We start from the raw sequence: 22,072 nt of genomic DNA, 5'->3' as shown, positions 1-22,072 counted from the left end.
ATAAATACGCATATGCAATGATTGTGATAATAACAAAGGTAGTCATGTCCTCATAAGCCGGACCACCTCACCGCCCCGCCGCTACAGCACCACGGGGGTGGATTATACCACCCCCATCTGTTCCCCCTCTCCCGAGGAAGCCTGGCCCCCACTTCTACATATCCTCACATCGCCCCCTTCTTTTCTATTGTGCCCGAGCTCTGCTTTCCATGGCCATTGCAACAGTCGCGACCAGTGCCCGCCCCGCTTCCTAAGACCATGGCCGAGAGCTTCGTCATGGTCGGATTCATCACCACGCCGAAGGATTCGAGCTAGGAATGCCCGTACGCTCTGCATCGAGCACATCTTCGTCTGTACGTCGTTGGCGTCCGACATTGTTTGCCGTGGCTCCGGTCCACCTCCGGTATCGCCGACCACACCTTCGAGCTCGCGCTGAAACCCTCTTCCTGTTCCCCATTCCCCCCTTCGATCCATCGCCCGTGGTCGTGCCTTGGCCGCGCACTGCATGCCCCCACGCTCCTCGTCGTGCGTGTGCGACCGTGCTTGGCCGCCTGCCTCTGACCAGGGCCGGGCCCCTCCTGGCCACGCGCGCGTGCTCGCCCCTGCTCGTCCACTTGCCTACGAGTTGCGCTGCTGCTTGTTACTGCCACTGCTACTTTGCTCTGTTGCCGCTACTGGTGCTCTTAGAGCAAGGACAATAGTAGAGCCGGCTGTAAGCTCATTCCATGTCACCTATAACCCATCTTATAGCTAACATGTACACTAGTTGTTTAGAAAAGTGTACTACTTATTTACTACATGGCCCATCTTTCATTCTCACAAAGTGTCTAGGAGCATGTGCAAGAGCTGGCTCTTAACTAAGAGCCCGTTTATCTTCTCTCTCTTCCAACTAAGAAAAAATATACTATTTTATTTCTTATAGTTAGCTGACTCATCTCTATTGTACTTGCTCTTACCGCTGCTGTACGCTGTTGCTCCCGCTATTGGCCATGGCCGAGTGTGTGGCTGTGTTGTGTGTGTGCAGCATCTGTGTGTGTGGCCGGTGTGCCATTGACACATGGGTCGGCCCTGTTCTAATTAGTTAGTAGTACTAGTTAGATTAGATAAGGTTAGTTGATTAGCTGTTTAGACTAATGTGCATATGACATGCGGACCCCATTAACTAAGTTAGTTCATATTAATTTGGCTACGTGTAGTCTATACCATGTGGGCTACATACCCTGTGTCGACCAGTGAAAGTGACTGGTTCAATCCAACCCCGTGGCCCCACTATCATACACACTGGCTAGGGTAGCACAAGGTGACGACAGAATATTCTGTTTTTAATTTCTGACTAGTTAAACGCCCGTGAGTTGCCACGGAATAGAAAATAAATGTTTTTTCTCAGTATCTTCAAAGGAAAATAAGAGATAAATAAACCTAATTTTGTGCTAGCTCTGTATCTCAATATAATGGGAGGTGGGGAGCAAAAAGGAGGCCATTTTTTCTATGCGATGACAATACCAGCTACAAAATCATCTTACAATATTGTTTACATTCGGAGATAAAAGTTGTGGTGAAACCTACATCCGTTGTTCTGATGCATCAGACATTCAACTATTATTTTACTATTGTTGTTCTCGATTTTCGCTCATTCACCTAATGTCATACCCGTGCCTTGCTACGGAATATCACATTCTTTTTCTCCGACGACCACTATGATACCCAACTATTTTATAACCCCGTCAAGGTGAAATACAATGTGCATTAAAAAATGTCCTTTTGCTCTAGAGCTCAAATGAGCTTAATGAACAGTAAAACCGGAATAAATTAAAAAAACAGAATTTTGTTTGTGAACAATGTTGAAAAAAGTTTTAGGTGTGTGCATTTTGAGTGTATCAATTTTCTTTTTGCCATGCCTTGTAGGAAGGTTATTTCATGCCGAACTTTTACATGCACTTAAAACTTTTGTCAATGTTATTCACAAAAAAAATTCAGATTTGTTTGAATATATTTATTTTTTCCTTCAAATTTTACTGTTCGTCGAGCTAATTTGAGCTCGAGAGCAGAAATTATTCATCCATGCACATTGCCCTTCTTTTTCATCTTTGCATGTTCATGGAAGTTCTCCGCAACTCCATCTATTATGTGCCATCGCTTCTGAGGATGGCTCCAACTACCCGCCCCTCACCTCCACCACCTGCACTCTCTATTGCACAAATGTAACTGCAAAGAAAAAAATTCTTGTAGTAATATTGTAAACATATATTTTATGTTCATTTGCAGCACCACCACTATTGCATAATATGTTGGGGAACGTATTAATAATTCAAAAATTTCCTACATCTCACCAATATCAATCTAGGAGATGCTAGCAACGAGAGAGAGTGGGTGCATCTTCATACCCTTGAAGATCCCTAAGCGGAAGCGTTGCAAAGAACGCGGTTGATGGAGTCATACTCACGGTGATTCAAATCGCGGAATATCCAATCCAAGCGCCGAACGGACGGCGCCTCCGTGTTCAACACACGTACAACCCGGGCACGTCTCCTCCTTCTTAATCGAGCAAGGGGAGAGGAGAATTTGAGGGAGAGCTCTGGCAGCACGAGGGCGTGGTGGCGGTGGAGCTCATGGTTCTCCGACACAGCTTCACTAAGCACTACAGAGGAGAAGGGGTGTAGGAGGGGGAGGGCTGCGCCAGGGGCTAGGGTAAATCTCCCATGCGCCTCTCCACTATATATAGGGGTGGAGGGGGATGGTTTCTTGCCCTCCAAGTCCATTGGGGCGTTGGCAAAGGTGGGAGGAAAGAAATCCTATCCTATCCCGTCCCCACCGATTGTTATCCCCCTTTTTTAGGAATCTTGATCTTATCCCTTCGGGATATGATCTTATTCCTTCTAAGGGGGGATCTTGGTGCGCCTTGACCAGGGGTGTGAGGCCTTGCCCCCACTACCCACGTTCATGTGGGTCCCCATGCAGGTGGGCCCCACTCCGGAACCTTCTAGAACCTTCCCGGTACAATACCGAAAAATCGCCAACATTTTCTGCTGGCGAAAATAGGACTTCCCATACATAAATATTTACCCGCGGACCATTCCGGAACTCCTCGTGACGTCCGATATCTCATTCGGGACTCCGGACAATTTTCGGTGACTACATACGATTCCCATTACAACTCTAGCATCATCGAACCTTAAGTGTGTAGACACTACGGGTTCAGGAACCATGCTGACATGACCGAGACACCTCTCTGGCCTATAACCAATAACGGGATCTGGATACACATATTGGCTCCCACATGTTCCACAATGATCTCATCGGATGAACCATGATGTCGGGGATTCACTTAATCCCGTATACAATTCCCTTTGTCCATTGGTTTATTATTTTCCCGAGATTCGATCGTCGGTATCCCTACACCTTGCTCAATCTCGTTACCGGCAGGTCTCTTTACTCGTTCCATAACACATGATCCCGTGACTAACTCCTTAGTCACATTGAGCTCATTATGATGATGTATTACCGAGTGGGCCCAGAGATACCTCTCCGTCACACGGAATGACAAATCCCAGTCTCGATTCGTACCAAGCCAACAGACACTTTCGAGATACATGTAGTGCACCTTTATAGTCACCCAGTTATGTTGTGACGTTTGATAAACCCAAAGCATTCCTATGGTATCCGGGAGTTGCACAATCTCATGGTCTAAGGAAATGATACTTGACATTAGAAAAGCTCTAGCAAACGAACTACACGATCTTGTGCTATGCTTAGGATTGGGTCTTGTCCATCACATCATTCTCCTAATGATGTGATCCCGTTATCAACGACATCCCATGTCCATGGTCAGGAAACCATGACCATCTATTGATCAACGATCTAGTCAACTAGAGGCTCACTAGGGACACGGTGTGGTCTATGTATGCACACATGTATTATAGTTTCTGGATAATACAATTATGGCATGAACAATAGACAATTATCATGAACAAGGAAATATAATAATAACCAATCTATTATTGCCTCTATGTGATATTCCCAACAGTCTCCCACTTGCACTAGAGTCAATAATTTAGTTGACATCTCTATGTGATTGTAATGAATCTAACACCCATGGGGTTTGATCATATCTTGCTTGTGAGAGAGGTTTTTAGTCAACGGGTCTGAACCTTTCAGATCTGTGTGTGCTTTACAAATCTCTATGTCATCCTGTAGATGTTGCTACCACGCGCCATTTGGAACCATTCCAAATGACTACTCCACTATACGAATCCAGTTTACTACTCAGAGTCCACTAGTTACTAAGGATAACTTTGACCGCTGTCAAGTGATCCATTTCTGGTTCACTCTTGTACCCCTTGACTGACTCATGGCAAAGGCACACTTGAGGTGCGGTACACAACATAACATACTATAGAGCCTACGACTAATGCATAGGGGACGACCTTCGTCCTTTCTCTCTCTTCTACCGTGGTGAGGTTTTGAGTCTTACTCAATATTCACACCTTATAAGAGAGCCAAGAAATCTTTCTTTGCCGATCTATTTTGAACTCGTTCAAAATCTTGTCATGGTATGTATTCATTGAAAGTACTATGAAGCGTTTTGATCTATCTTTATAGATCTTGATGCTCAATGTTAATGTAGCTCAATCCAGGTTTTCCTTTGAAAAACACTTTTCAAACAACCTTATATGCTTTCCAGAATTTCTACATCATTGCTGATCAACTCATCAGAAATTCGATAGTGCTCCCACTCACGTCTTTGGAAATACAAGTTTCACATAAACTTTCTATAAAACCAAAATCTTTGATCACCTCATTAAAGCGTATATTTTAGCTCCGAGATGCTTACTCTAGTCCTTAGGAGGATCGCTGGAGCTTTGCATACTTGTTAGCATCCTTTAGGATCGAGAAAACCTTCTGGTTGTATCACATACGACCTTTCCTCAAGGAAACCTTCGAGGAAACAAAAATTTGACATCCTATCTGCAAGATTTCATAAATGATGCAGCAACTGCTAACATAATTCCAACAGACTTTCAACATCGCTACGAGTGAGAAAGTCTCATCATAGTCAACTCTTTGAACTTGTCGGAAACATCTTTGCGACAAGTCGAGCTTTCTTAATGGTGATATTTCACCATCATCGTCTGTCTTCCTTTTAAAGATCCATCTGTAGTTAACAGTCTTACAACCATCAAGTAGTTCCTCCAAAATCTACACTTTGTTTTCATACATGGATCCTCTCTCGGATTTCATGGCCTCTTGCCATTTGTCGGGATTCAGGCCCACCATTGCTTCTCCATAGCTCATAGGTTGATTGTTGTCTAGCAACATGACCATCAAGACATGATTGCCATACCACTCTGGAGTAGTACGCGTCCTTGTCGAACTACGAGGTTTGGTAGTGACTTGATCTGAAGCTTCATGATCACTATCATCAGCTTCCACTTCAATTGGTGTAGGCGCCACAGGAACAACTTCTTGTGCCCTGCTACACACTGGTTTGAGTGATGGTTCAATAACCTCATCAAGTTTCCACCATCCTCCCACTCAATGCTTTCGAGAGAAACTTTTCCTCGAGAAAGGACCCGTTTCTAGAAACAATCACTTTGCTTCCGAATTTGAGATAGGAGGTATACCCAAGTGCTTTGGGTGTCCTATGAAGATGCATTTATCTGCTTTGGGTTCGAGCTTATCATGCTGAAACTCTTTCACATAAGCATCGCAGCCCAAAACTTTTAAGAAACGACAGCTTAGGTTTCTCCAAATCATAGTTCATGCGGTGTTATCTCAATGGAATTACGTGGTGCCCTATATAAAGTGAATGTGGTTGTCTCTAATTCCTAACCCAAAAAGAATAGTGGTAATTTGATAAGAGACATCATAGTATGCACCACATCCAATAGGGCGCGGCTATGATGTTCGGACACACCATCACACTATGGTGTTCCAGGTGGTATTAGTTGTGAAAAAATTTCCATAATGTCTTAATTGTACCAAACTCGCAACTCAGATATTCATCTATATGATCATATCATAGAAATTTTATCATCTTGTCACAACGACCTTCAACTTCACTCTAAAATTACTTGAACCTTCCAATAATTCAGACTTGTGTTTTATCAAGTAAATATACTAGTATCTACTCAAATCATCTATGAAGTAAGAACATAACGATATCCACTGCGTGCCTCAGCACTCATTGAACAACACACATCAAAATGTATTACTTCCAACAAGTTACTTTCTTGTTCCATCTCACTGGAAAACGATGTCTTCAGTCATCTTTCCCATGTGGTATGATTTGCATGTATCAAGTGATTCAAAATCAAGTGAGTCCAAAGGATCCATCTGCATGGAGTTTCTTCATGCGTTTATACCTATAGACATGGTTCACATGTCTCAAAATTTTCAATAACGAGTGAGTCCAAAGATCCATCAGCATGGAGATTCTTCATGCGTTTTATACCAATATGACTCAAGTGGCAGTGCCACAAGTAAGTGGTACTATCAATACTACTTTATATCTTTTGGCATCAATATTATGAACATGTGTATCACTACGACCGACATTCAATAAACCATTCATTTTAGGTGCAACACCATTGAAGGTCTTGTTGAAATAAACAAAGTAACCATTGTTCTCTTTAAATGAACAACCATATTGCGATAAACACAATCTAATCATGTCTATGCTCAACGCAAACACCAAATAACAATTATATAGGTTCAACACTAATCCCAATGGTAGAGGGGGCGTGCGATGTTTGATCACATCAACCTTGGAAACACTTCCCAACACATATCGTCATCTCGCCTTTAGCTAGTCTCCGTTTATTCCATAGGTTTTATTTCGAGTTACTAATACTTAGCAACCGAACTGGTATCTAATACCCTAGTGCTACTAGGAGTACTAGTAAAGTACATATCAATATCATGTATATCCAATATAATTTTGTCGACTTTGCCAGCCTTCTCATCTACCAAATATCTAGGGTAGTTCTTCTTCAGTGATTGTTCCCCTCATTACAGAAGCACTTAGTCTGGGGTTTGGGTTCAACCTTGAGGCTCTTCACTAGAGCAGCAACTGGTTTGCAATTTCATTAAGTATCCCTTCTTGCCCTTGCCCTTCTTGAACTAGTGGTTTTACTAACCATCAACAATTGATGCTCCTTTTGATTATCTACTTTCGTGGTGTCAAACATCGTGAACAGCTCAAGAATCATCATATCTATCCCTGATATGTTATAGTTCATCACGAAGCTCTCGGAGCTTGGTGGCGATGACTCTGGAGAACCATCACTATCTCATCTGGAAGATTGACTCCCACTCGATTCAAGCGATTGTAGCACTCAGACAATCTGAGCACATGCTCAACGATTGCTTTTTTCTCCCTTACTACGGAGGCCAAGAATCTTGTCGGAGGTCTCATACCTTTTAACATGGGCACGAGCCTGAAATGCCAATTTCAACTCTTGGAACATCTCATATGTTCTGTGACCCTCAAAACGTCTTTGGTGCCTCAATTGTAAGTCGTTAAGTATTACGTACTGAACTATCACATAGTCTTCAAAAACTTGTATTTTAGATATTTGCAACATCCACAAACGACGTTCGGGGTTCAGCACACCGAGCGGTACATTAAGGACATAAGCCTTCTATGCAGAAATGAGGACAATTCTTAGTATACGGACCCAGTCTGCATAATTGCTCCTATCATCTTTCAACTAAATTTTCTCTACGAACACATCAAAAACAGTAGAGCTACGGCGCAAGCTACAAAATAATTTGCAAAGACCTTTTGACTATGTTCATGATAATGAGTTCAATTAATCATATTACTTATGAACTCCCACTCAAATTGACATCCCTCTAGTCATTTGAGTGATACATGATCCATATCGACTATGCCTTGTTCGATCATCACGTGAGACAGACTAGTCATCAATGGTGAACATCACCATGTTGATCGCATCTATTATACGACTCATGTTCGACCTTTTGGTCTCTCTTGTTCCGAGGCCATGTCTGTACATGCTAGGCTCATGAAGTCAACCTAAGTGTTTCGCGTGTGTAAATCTGGCTTACACCTGTTGTATGCAGACATTAGAATCTATCACACCCGATCATCACGTGGTGCTTCGAAACAACGATCAATCGCAATAGTGCACACTTAGGGGGAACACATTTCTCGAAATTGTAGTGAGGGATCATCTTATTTACTACCGTCGTTCTAAGCAAAAAAAGATGTAAAAACATGATAAACATCACATGCAAAACATAAAGTGACATGATATGGCCAATATCATCTTGCGCCTTTGATCTCCATCTTCGGGGTGCGGCATCATCACCATTGTCACCGACACGACACCATGATCTCCATCATTGTGTCTTCACAAAGTTGTCTCGCCAACTGTTACTTCTACTACTATGGCTACCAGTTAGCAATAAAGTAAAGTAATCATATGGCGTTTTGGATTGACACGCAGGTCATACAATGAATTAAGACAACTCCTATGGCTCCTACCGGTTGTCATACTCATTGACATGCAAGTCGTGATTCCTATTACAAGAACATGATCAATCTCATGCATCACATATATTTCATCACATCCTTTTGGCCAAATCACATCACATAGTATACCCTGCAAAAGCAAGTTAGGCGTCCTCTAATTGTTGTTGCAAGTTTTACGCGGCTGATATGGGTTTCTAGCAAGAACGTTTCTCACCTACGTAACTACCACAACGGTGATATGCCAATTGCTATTTACCCTTCGTAACGACCCTCTTCATCGAATCTGATTCGACTAAAGTGGGAGAGACAGACACCCGCTAGCCACCTTATGGAACAAGTGCATGTCAGGCGGTGGAACCAGTCTCACGTAGGCGTACGTGTAAGGTCGGTCCAGGCCTCTTCATCCCACAATACCGCCGAATCAAGATAGGACTAGTAGCGGTAAGCAATTTGACCAAATCATCTCCCACAACTACGTGTGTTCTACTCGTGCATAGAATCTTCACATAGACCTAGCTCATGATGCCACTGTTGGGGAATGTATTAATAATCCAAAAATTTCCTACGTATCACCAAAATTAATCTAGGAGATGCTAGCAACGAGAGAGAGGGGGTGCATCTTCATACCATTGAAGATCTCTAAGCGGAAGCGTTGCAAAGAACGTGGTTCATGGAGTCGTACTCACGGCGATTCAAATCGCGGAAGATCCGATCCAAGCGCCGAACGGACGGCGCCTCCGCATTTAACACACGTACAACCCGGGGACGTTTCCTCCTTCTTGATCCAAGAAGGGGAGAGGAGAATTTGAGGGAGAGCTCCGACAACATGAGGGCATGGTGGCGGTGGAGCTCGCGATTCTCCGGGAGAGCTTCGCTAAGCACTACAGAGGAGGAGGAGGTGTAGGAGGGGGGAGGGCTGCGCCAGGGGCTAGGGTAAAGCTCCCATGCGCATCTCCACTATATATAGGGGTGGAGGGGGATGGTTTCTTGCCCTCCAAGTCCATTGGGGCGTTGCCAAAGGTGGGAGGAAAAATCCCATCCTTTCCCTTCCCCGCTGATTGTTATCCCCCTTTTTTAGGAATCTTGATCTTATCTGTCGGGACCCCGATCCTAAGCCATAGGAATCCAGCCTGTAACACATCGCATCGCTTTGTGGTCTCACGCACGGTTAACTCCATGGCTGCAGCCTTACCTTAGCCGGGACCGTTTGCGTCTTTTGACTCACGTATGCGATAGTGTCGCTAGCAATCCAATGTCAAAGAACCCGAATCGACATGTCTAGTCATAAACCAAAGTGGCAGTACCGCACAAGGACAGGCATACATGACCCAACAAAGCAGGTGTCGGTCATCAGCCAATGTAGACGAGTCGTAGCAAGCTACAAGGACTCCATTACATCGCGTGACATTTCCCCAAAGGGGACAGACACAGCAGCTAAGAAGGACACAGTCCGGTCAACCAGTGTGTCCGGAGCAGTAGCGAACTACCAAGGCTCGTTGGATCACAAAGGGGCATTTCCTTGTAAGGAGTGCTACTAAAGTTCACGACTAGGTAATCGAACCCCATACATATCAAGTACGACATACGTATGCATGGCATACCGATATGTATAGATACATCGATGGCATCACAACATAACCATAAACATACAAACTTTATTTAAGAGGCTCGGAAGAGCCACACACATAATATTACACATCAAGGGTCTCACGACCCATGATAGTAGTCATTCAATTACAAGCCAGCGGAAGAGTTATAATCTGTCAGGGTACAGACAGGGCAACTAGAAGGCACATGGCCTGACTATACTACAGAGCCGACGTAGGGCCAGATCGTAGCTGGGACACCAGCTAGTCGTCGTCGTCGATGTCTACGAAGAACCCTCCATTAGGGTCATTAGCAACCTCTGCAACATTTATTAAGCAAACATGAGTACGAAGGTACTCAGCAAGACTTTAGGATGACTAACTACTCATGCAAGGTATCAAAAGGGTATTGTGGGCTTTCATGCGGAAAGCCAGCATTTGACTCGTGGCTAGACAACTTGCATTTTTAAATAATTTTGACAACTTGATTTCTCGCACACGAGTCCACTAACACCACAACAATACACTATCGTGGAATCATTCCGTCTCCGTACGGAAATGCCGTCCACGACACTCACGCTTATATTGACAATTTTATGAGTAGCCATTGAAGTTATCTATGAACTACATATGTCTCCAAGTAGTCCATAACAGCGGACGCGGCTATTCGAATAGATCATAACCCTGCAGGGGTGTACTTCGTCACACACGCTCTCGCCACTTATCGCCATGTGCACGTCATGCACCTCGGCAACCTTCAAGCGGAAGCCCAGCGAGGGAGTCGGCCACGACCGTTAACCACACTAGTACCTAGTCCAGGTTTATCGCCTATCTGAGAGTAACCCGTACGAAAGTCCGGCCGAGGTTTCCGCCACGGCCTCAAACGATGTACGCAGGGTTCCCAAGCCCACCATCCGGGTGCCACTTGGTACACCGTGCCACTGCCTACCGCATCACGGCCCACCTCTCAGGTCAGCACCATGCACGGCCTCCAGCATTACTATAAACACCAGAAACTACTTGCAACTCCTGGACCGGGTACTACGCGATTAATAGGCCGAGCGCGGTCATATTTCAGGGCCCAGCATGTGGTAGTATCTAGTCTTGGAGTACATACACGGAACTCAGTTCCTAAGGACGGTTCCAATGAAACAACCCGCCATGTACTCCTACACAGCCTTTCACCGGTACCTTTACCAAATCAAGTTCAACACACAACCTTTGCTCACCGAACACATTCCACATTTCTGTTCATCTCCCAGATGACAGACCATACACAACTCTAAGCAAAGCATGCATACCAGGATAAGGCACATCATAGTTCAAGCAACTATCAGGTATGCTAGGTTGCAAGGTTCGGCTATTTACTGTGACAAGGTTAAGTCATGCAAAGGAAGTGGGTTCAACTATCGTGGCAAAAGCAGTTGAAGCATTTGATCTTAAATGCAATAAATAGGTGCAGGAGCGAGAACATGGGATTTATCGAGATGATCAAAAGGGTTGCTTGCCTTGTTGCTCAGAGGAGGAACGATATCCGTCAGACGGATATTCGGTGGAATCCGGGGGTGCGGAGCCTACCGAAATGAATGGCAACATTCAATAACAATCATATGCACTCAAAATAATGCATGAGCATGGCATGAGAATGCAAGGTGATAAGTTATTATTTTCAACATGTATTAGGTTTAGAGTTGATTTGAATCACATTCGAATAGCAATTCAAACGGGGTATTCTCGGATACCGGTTTAATTGATTCGACCTGATGCTCAGATCAACTTGATGTTAGCATGCATGAAATGTCATGTTATGGTACTGATTTGTAATTAGGACAGTGGTGAACATTGTATATATAATGAAATTTGAATATTTTTGCAAATTCCGTTTAAAAAGTAATTATAAGAATTGAATTATTCCTTATTCCACAATTTAGGGTTCTGTAACTTTTTCAAACATAGTTGAAAATAGCATAATCAGAATCCTTGAATTTTTCTGATACTTTTTCATATATGAATTATTTTCATTGGAGTTACAGATTAATTTCTATGATTTTTTACAATTTTTAGCAATTTCCTGAATTAGTTTTATACTGGAAATTCTAATTATTGCATCAGACTGACGTCAGCAGGTCAGCCGACCTGTTCAGGTCAAACCTGACAGGGGGGCCCCACTGGTCAGCCTCTCTGGGACTAATCCCGCGCTGACCAGCCCTAACTGAGGTTTGACTTGGCCTTCTGGCAGGACCATCTGGGGAGGCTAGGGTCGCCGGAAGAGGCGTCGGCGACGAGCCGGAGCGGCGGCTGAAGCTCGGCCTTCTATGAGTGGCGGTTCTAGGGTACGGGGAGGGCAGCTCGAGGGCTCGGCATGCTCCTGGAGGCTCCAGGAGCTCGAATCCTAGCTCGGGCGTGTGGATCGGTCATCACAGCGACGGCAGCGACATGGCCGGCGGCAAGAAGCTCTCGGCCTTGGTGGGGAACTAGGATACGATGCACGGGAGAGCGTGGGGCGAGAGGGAAAACGACGACGAGCTCACGGCGGTTCCGATGGCGCTGAAGAGGGGCTCGGGGATGCGCCGGAGGAAGCGAATCGACGAGAGAGGTCCGGCGGCCGGAGGTGGAAGACGACGGCGTTGCGGGCGTTGCAGGGCTCGAGGAAGCTTCGGCTTCTGCAGAGATGACCAGGGCGACGAGGCAGAGCTAATGACGTGCTCTGGGAGGGAATCCTATGGCCAGGGGCACGGGCAGCTCGAGCTCGAGCTCGGCTCTAATGGCGGCAGCAAGGAGGAGAAGGAGATCCGGGAGGAGGAAGAGAACCGAGGCGGGGAATGGATAGGGGAGGCTCTGGGGAGCTTATCCCCGTCGTCGCCAGCGCGAGGCGGCGGCCAGGCAGGCACGCAGGTGCGTGGCCACGCCGGAGGGGGCGGCGGCCACCTCCTGCTGCCTACTGGCGCGAGGGAGGGGACGAGCCAGGGATGGGCCGGGCCAGGCTTAGGCGACAGGTAAGGTTTTTCCATTTTTTTCTGTTTTTGTTTTTCTGTTTTGCTAATTATTGTTTTGCTAATTAATTCAGCTCCAAAACAAAAAGTAAAAACTATTTTAGACCTCCTGAAATATTTGTTATAATATCCCCAACCATTTCCAAGCTTTTCAACATTTTTGGAAATTTATAGTTTCTGATTTCAAATTTCAAATTTGAAACCAGTAGCCTTTTTCATTTATTCAAAAAGCTTAAGGTGTCAAGAAAATAGTTTTCTCCAATGCTCATTTACTTTCATGATTTATCAGAAAGTTTGAACATTTCTTAAGGCCATTTTGGGTTCATTGATTTTGAACTAGTTTGAGATTTCCTTTAATTGAAATGGTGGCTAGGGTTTTGAGTTTTTTCCTTTGCCACTTTGTTGCTTTTGTTGAAACTTCTTAGATGCAAATGCAAAGAAGACATGAGCACAATGCTATCTTGCTTAAGGGTTAGGGATGTAACAGCTCACCCCCACTCAAAAGAATCTCGTCCCGAGATTTAGAAGTCGTCGGGAATAACGCAGGATACTCAAGTCGGAGACGATCCTCTCTTTCCTAAGTTGCCTCCTTTTCATAATGATTTGACCATTGAACTTTAAGAAACTTGAGGTTTCAACGTCGAGTGGTACGCTCAGCTTGATCAAGAATACGCACGGGGTATTCTCGGTAAGAAAGGTTATCTTGGAGATCAAGCGTTTCGTGGTCCACTTCACGGATAGGATCCGAGAAGCAACGCCTGAGTTGCGAGACGTGGAAAACATCATGAACCTAGGAAAGATGCGGAGGAAGTTCCAACTGGTAGGCAACTTCTCCTCGTTTGGCAAGAATGCGAAAAGGACCAATGTAACGAGGAGCCAATTTGCCCTTGATACCGAAACGATGGGTACCCTTAAAAGGTGTAACCTGAAGGTAAGCCTTCTCGTCAACTTCAAAGCTCACAGCCTTATGATGACGATCATATTGGCTCTTTTGACGAGACTGGGCTGTTTTCAACTTTTCACGAATAATGCGAACCTGCTCTTCTGCATCCTGGATCATATCCGGGCCAAAGAGTTGCCTCTCTCCGGTTTCTGACCAATTAAGAGGGGTTCGACATCTTCGTCCATAGAGAACTTCAAAAGGGCCTTTGCCCAAGCTTGATTGATAACTATTGTTATAAGCGAATTCGGCGAATGGAAGGCACTTCTCCCAATTCATACCGAACGAAATAACACAAGCTCGGAGCATATCTTCTAGGATTTGATTCACTCTTTCTACTTGACCACTTGATTGAGGATGGAAAGCAGTGCTAAAAGATAAGTGAGTCCCCATGGCATTCTGAAAACTTTCCCAGAAGCGAGAAGTAAAGATACTTCCACGGTCCGAGTTAATTTCCAGGGGAACACCATGAAGAGACACTATTTGAGAGATATATAACTCTGCTAGCTGGCTAGCTGTTATACTCTCACGAACAGGAAGAAAATGAGCCACTTTGGAAAGACGGTCAATGACCACAAAGATAGCATTATTTCCTTTCTTGGTCTTGGGAAATCCGGTAATGAAATCCATGCTAACTTTATCCCATTTCCATTCAGGAATAGCTAGAGGTTGAAGGGTGCCAGCAGGCCTTTGATGTTCTGCCTTAACTCGACGACAAACGTCGCAGTTAGCAACGAACTCAACAATTTCTCTCTTCATCCTAGTCCACCAGAACCTCTGGCGTAGGTCCTGATACATCTTAGTACTACCGGGATGAATGGTGAGAGGAGAATCATGAGCCTCCTTAAGGATTAACTGCCTTAGATGTGGGTTCTTAGGAACCACTAAACGATTCTGGAAGAACACAACACCTTGATCATTCATGGAAAATTCTTTAGCGTTTCCGCTAAAAACATTCCCCTTGATCCGTGATATACCCTTGTCACGCTTTTGGCAGCTATAATTTGATCCTTAAGAGTAGGCTTCGCCACCAGGGTAGAAAGGAATCCTTGAGGAACAATATGAAGATTCAACTTCCGAAAGTCCTCATGGAGATGTGGTTGACCTTGTTGTAGCATCAAATTGTTACAATAAGATTTACGACTTAGTGCATCGGCCATAACATTGGCCTTCCCCGGGGTGTAAGTTATCCCTAAGTCGTAATCCGAGATCAACTCAACCCACCGTCTTTGCCTGAGATTCAAATCCGGCTGGGTGAAAATATATTTCAGACTTTGGTGATCAGTGAATATTTCGCAACGATTACCCAGAAGGTAATGTCGCCAGGTTTTTAGTGCATGGACCACAGCTGCAAGCTCAAGGTCATGTGTGGGATAATTATCCTCATGCGGACGCAACTGTCGAGATGCGTATGTGATCACATGACGATCTTGCATGAGAATGCAACCTAATCCTTGTCGCGAGGCGTCGCAATAGATAACAAAGTCCTTAGAAAAATCTGGTGGTAGCAACACAGGTGCGGAAGTCAGGCGTCTTTTCAGTTCCTGAAAACTATGCTCACACTGTGGTGTCCACTCGAACTTTTTATCTTTCTTGAGGAGTTCAGTTAGAGGCTTTGCAACCTTGGAGAAATTCTCGACAAAGCGGCGACAATAGCTCGCTAGACCAAGAAAACTCCTAACTTGCTTAACCGATTCAGGTTGAGTCCAGTCAATGACAGCTTGAACTCTCTCGGGATTGACAACAATACCCTTACCAGAGATTACGTGGCCTAGATAGGTCACTTCTGGTAACCAAAATTCACATTTTGAAAATTTGGCATAAAGGCGATGCTCTCGAAGTTTCATCAATACCAGCCTTAGATGCTCGACATGTTCTTGTTCATTCTTTGAGTAGATGAGAATATCATCGAGTTATACCACGACGAATTTATCCAAATACTCCATGAAGATTGAGTTCATCAGCCGAGAGAAGGTGGCTGGGGCATTGGTTAAACCGAAGGACATAACGGTGTACTCATATTGGCCATAACGAGTAACAAAAGCCGTTTTTGGAATGTCCCCGTTCTTAATCTTGATTTGATGGTATCCCAACCTCAAATCCATTTTGGAGAAGACTGAGGATCCAGTGAGCTGATCGTACAGATCGTTGATCCTGGGGAGCGGATACTTGTTCTTAATGGTGACCAAATTAACTGGTCGGTAATCTACAACCATCCGATCCGTTCCGTCTTTCTTCTTGACGAAGAGGACGGGACAAGCCCAAGGAGAAGAGCTAGGACGAATGAAACCTTTGTTCAAAGCCTCATCTAATTGCTTCTTAAGTTCGGCTAGCTCTAGGGGTGCCATCTTATAAGGTCTTCTGGCTATTGGGACAGTTCCCAGGACAAGATCTATCACAAACTCTACATCTCTGTCAGGTGGAATTCCTGGCAGTTCCTCTGGAAAAACATCCGGGAAGTCACGGACTACCGGAATGTCTTCAAGTTCCGGAAGAGGGTTGGCATTTAGGGAATAGAGTTGGCATTTGGCAACTCGAGTGGAGACATTTACTATCTCACCCGAGGGATGGGTAAGCTGGACATTTCTAGAGTGAGTATCAATCTTGGCATAGTGAGCTGACATCCAGTCCATGCCCAAGATGATATTAATATCCGAAGATTTCAAAGCTATCAAAGAGGCTAGAAAAACTAGCCTGTCTACTAGAATTTCATTGTCATAGGTTATCCTAGAGGTTTGCCATTTACTACTAGGGGTTTGGACAACCAATGGGATTGGCATATCACAAAATGACAGGTTATGCAACTGTGCATAACTTTCTGAAATGAAGGAATGAGAAGACCCAGTTTCAAAGAGAACGGACGCTGGGTGATGATTAACAAGAAGCGTACCCAGCATGACGTCGGGATCCTCTGCAGCTTCTTCTGCTGACACATAGTTCACACGGCCACGTGCGGGAGTTGGCTTCACATAATAAGCTTTGCCCGACTTGGCCTGCCCGACGGACTTTCCGGGTTGCTTGGCACCCACATTCTGAGGACACTCACGGGAATAGTGCCCTGGTTCTCCACACTTGTAGCATATCACCTGGTTGGCACGTGGTGCAACATTGCTAGCTGGACCACCATAAGCTTTTGCTGGAGGGTTGGCCTGATTCGTCTGAGGCGCCACGTAGGATGGCCTCAGAGTGTATCTTGGCGGCAGAGAACTGTTTGGAACCCACAGCCTGCGTTTTGGAAACGCGGAACCAGAAGACGAGCCAAAGTCACGGGAGTGCTTCCTTGTGGCTTCGAAGTCAGTATGACCAGTCTCCGCACTGATCACTTTGTTGACCAGGGCTTGAAAACTTGCACACTCATGGAGGCGCAGGTCTCGATGCAACTCAGGGCTCAGACCCTTACGAAACCTTGCTTGCTTCTTGGCGTCAGTAGACACCTCCTCTGTTGCATAGCGGGCGAGGTTACCGAACTCGCGGCTATAGGCATCCACAGACAACTTGCCCTGAGTGAAGGCACAGAACTCCTCTCTCTTTCTGTCCATCAGGCCCTCTGGAATATGGTGCAGACGAAAAGCTGCACTGAAGTCCGCCCACGTGGCCACTGGTTCAGCAGGACGCATAGCTTCAAAATTCTCCCACCACAGATTAGCGGGTCCCTCCAGGAAATATGTTGCAAAGGTCACCTTGTCGGCCTCAGACACATTCGCAGAGCGAATCTTGCGTGAGATGCTGCACAGCCAGTCATCAGCGTCGAGGGGATCGACGGAATGATGAAACTTTGGAGGATTCAACTTCACAAAGTCATTGAGGGACACTATAGCATTCCTAGGCTATCGAGCCGTATTCTGCTCAATACTCTCTAGCAGTCGGTTGGTCTCCCTTTTGTTTCTTTCTGCCTCAAGCATCACTTCCACCAGAGATGGTGGGTGAGGCAGGTCTTCCTGCGACGCTTGACTACCCTCACCTTGCTCATGAGTAGGGGCACGGTTCAACGTGGTGAACACCATCCTCACAAACAAACTCATAGCTTAGACCAATATCATATCAATACTAGCTATGGATTAAGAATGTACTGAACACACGGAATGCGGAAATGAATATCCGAATAGCATGGTAACAAGCAACCGCTATATATACACCATGGTTCATACACACCCTTAAATAGTTCAGTACACCCTTAACCGAAGAGCAAACTACTGAAATTGTGAAACTACTCATCAGAGGCTTACAAGCTGCCTATACATTATTTATCTAGGCCTCCGGAATTCATTTCACATTACAACCATACTTCACAAGTCACACAGGACTGTGAACGTACGACTACTACCATACTATCCTTCCGCTCACAGCTCAGGCATCCGCATAGAACATCTCGTAGAGATTACCTCCATGATCTGGAAGCTCAACCTGCGGATCAGGAAACACTCTAGCCTGAGATCCCTGGGATCCATAAGGACATGGATGTGGCCTTGGTCCCCTGATTGGTGGTAAGAGGGGTCCCCGAAGAGGTGAGACTCCTCCTATAGCTGGCCAGTCAACGTGGGCCGGAAGATGGTTCCTAACAGGGTTCAACATCTCCATCTCTCCATACCCTGTCTGGACTACCGGTGCCAGCTGCGTCAAAGCCGTCCACAGACGGGCACGGGTAGCATAAAGCTCCATACTGAGAGCACGAGCATCCCTGTTTCTGTTCTCTAGCATCTCAACAGTGGACTGCAGAAGTGGATCCTCCATAGAAGAATCAAAATAGACTCCACTGAGGTATCCCTCTTCACCAGACTAAGAGGCTGGAACATAGCAGAACTCTGAATTCTGCAGCAGTGCATGTCTTGCTCTCATAATAGTCAGCATTGAATAGGCAGCATCCTGAACTGCCATGTCAACGGTGACCCCCAACCCATAGGACCAATGGATTGGCTTCTCAGCTCCAGGGTAGTCTGGAAATACCCTAACAGTGCAGATGTACTGGCTCTGGTTGAAGTCTCGGTACTGTTCCTCCACTGTGTACTCGGGGTACCAGCGGTAACCGCACACCGACATCACCCTGACCAGCATGGCCGTATGACCCGGTACATCAATGCACCTGGTCAGACGTACCACCTGACGAGAAGGACGGCCAGGCATCCGTAAATAGAGAGTAATGCAAAAGCATTAGAGCTCTGAATGCAAAATTGGGCAGCATAACGGCTGTAAATGCTCAAAACAAATTTGAGACAACCCAACATGGAATAGCGTAACCACTCAACTATCAAGTTCAACTCTCTGATCATCAAACTTACTTCCTGCTTCCTAGGAATAAAAGAAACCCAATATCTCTCGACCCGTAGTCCTATAATCTACCGATCAGAAACACGAGCCTAGAAGAAGATGAGTAACCTAGTCCTTAATTCCCGCAGAAAAGACAAGGATGACCAGAATAGAATGACTTGAGAAGAGAACAAGAGTCTTACGTTCCCTTCCACAAACAATTCCCTTATATATAACTAAAGCAATTCTAGACTCAACTTCGACCAGTTTGGCTTAGTAATCCTACAGTCAGTCAGGCTCTGATACCAACGCTGTTGGGACCCCGATCCTAAGCCATAGGAATCCAGCCTGTAACACATCGCATCGCTTTGTGGTCTCACGCACGGTTAACTCCACGGCTGCAGCCTTACCTTAGCTGGGACCGTTTGCGTCTTTTGACTCACGTATGCGATAGTGTCGCTAGCAATCCAATGTCAAAGAACCCGGATCGACATGTCTAGTCATAAACCAAAGTGGCAGTACCGCACAAGGACAGGCATACATGACCCAACAAAGCAGGTGTCGGTCATCAGCGAATGTAGACGAGTCGTAGCAAGCTACAAGGACTCCATTACATCGCGTGACATTTCCCCAAAGGGGACAGACACAGCAGCTAAGAAGGACACATGCCGGTCAACCAGTGTGTCCGGAGCAGTAGCGAACTACCAAGGCTCGTTGGATCACAAAGGGGCATTTCCTTGTAAGGAGTGCTACTAAAGTTCACGACTAGGTAATCGAACCCCATACATATCAAGTACGACACACGTACGCATGGCATACCGATATGTATAGATACATCGATGGCATCACAACATAACCATAAACATACAAACTTTATTTAAGAGGCTCGGAAGAGCCACACACATAATATTACACATCAAGGGTCTCACGACCTATGATAGCAGTCATTCAATTACAAGCCAGCGGAAGATTTATAAACTGTATGGGTACAGACAGGGCAACTAGAAGGCACATGGCCTGACTATACTACAGAGCCGACGTAGGGCCAGATCGTAGCTGAGACACCAGCTACTCGTCGTCGTCGATGTCTACGAAGAACCCTCCATTAGGGTCATTAGCAACCTCTCCAACATTTATTAAGCAAACATGAGTACGAAGGTACTCAGCAAGACTTTAGGATGACTAACTACTCATGCAAGGTATCAAAAGGGGTATTGTGGGGTTTCATGCGGAAAGCCAGCATTTGACTCGTGGCTAGACAACTTGCATTTTTAAATAATTTTGACAACTTGATTTCTCGAACACGAGTCCACTAACACCACAACAATACACTATCGTGGAATCATTCCGTCTCCGTACGAAAATGCCGTCCACGACACTCACGCTTATCTTGACAATTTTATGAGTAGGCGTTGAAGTTATCTATGAACAACATATGTCTCCAAGTAGTCCATAACCACGGACGCGGCTATTCGAATAGATCATAACTCTGCAGGGGTGAACTTCGTCACACACACTCTCTCCACTTATCGCCATGTGCATGTCATTCACCTCGGCAACCTTCAAGCGGAAGCCCAGCGAGGGAGTCGGCCACGACCGTTAACCACACTAGTACCTAGTCCAGGTTTATCGCCTATCTGAGAGTAACCCGTACGGAAGTCCGGCCGAGGTTTCCGCCATGGCCTCAAACGATGTGCGCAGGGTTCCCAAGCCCACCATCTGGGTACCACTTGGTACACCGTGCCACTGCCTACCGCATCACGGCCCACCTCTCAGGTCAGCACCATGCACGGCCTCCAGCATTACTATAAACACCAGAAACTACTTGCAACTCCTGGACCGGGTACTACGCGATTAATAGGCCGAGCAGGGTCATATTTCAGGGCCCAGCATGTGGTAGTATCTAGTCTTGGAGTACATACACGGAACTCAGTTCCTAAGGACGGTTCCAATGAAACAACCCGCCATGTACTCCTACACAGCCTTTCACCGGTACCTTTACCAAATCAAGTTCAACACACAACCTTTGCTCACCGAACACATTCCACATTTCTGTTCATCTCCCAGATGACAGACCATACACAACTCTAAGCATAGCATGCATAGCAGGATAAGGCACATCATAGTTCAAGCAACTATCAGGTATGCTAGGTTGCAAGGTTCGGCTATTTACTGTGACAAGGTTAAGTCATGCAAAGGAAGTGGGTTCAACTATCGTGGCAAAAGCAGTTGAAGCATTTGATCTTAAATGCAATAAATAGGTGCAGGAGCGAGAACATGGGATTTATCGGGATGATCAAAAGGGTTGCTTGCCTTGTTGCTCAGAGGAGGAACGATATCCGTCAGACGGATATTCGGTGGAATCCGGGGGTGCGGAGCCTACCGAAATGAATGGCAACATTCAATAACAATCATATGCACTCAAAATAATGCATGAGCATGGCATGAGAATGCAAGGTGATAAGTTATTATTTTCAACATGTATTAGGTTTAGAGTTGATTTGAATCACATTCGAATAGCAATTCAAACGGGGTATTCTCGGATACCGGTTTAATTGATTCGACCTGATGCTCAGATCAACTTGATGTTAGCATGCATGAAATGTCATGTTATGGTACTGATTTGTAATTAGGACAGTGGTGAACATTGTATATATAATGAAATTTGAATATTTTTGCAAATTCCGTTTAAAAAGTAATTATAAGAATTGAATTATTCCTTATTCCACAATTTAGGGTTCTGTAACTTTTTCAAACATAGTTGAAAATAGCATAATCAGAATCCTTGAATTTTTCTGATACTTTTTCATAT

The sequence above is a fragment of the Hordeum vulgare genome, chromosome 5H (genome assembly GCF_904849725.1).
Source record: "Hordeum vulgare subsp. vulgare chromosome 5H, MorexV3_pseudomolecules_assembly, whole genome shotgun sequence".
Lineage (NCBI taxonomy): Eukaryota > Viridiplantae > Streptophyta > Magnoliopsida > Poales > Poaceae > Hordeum > Hordeum vulgare.
This window is presented reverse-complemented; position numbering follows the sequence as displayed.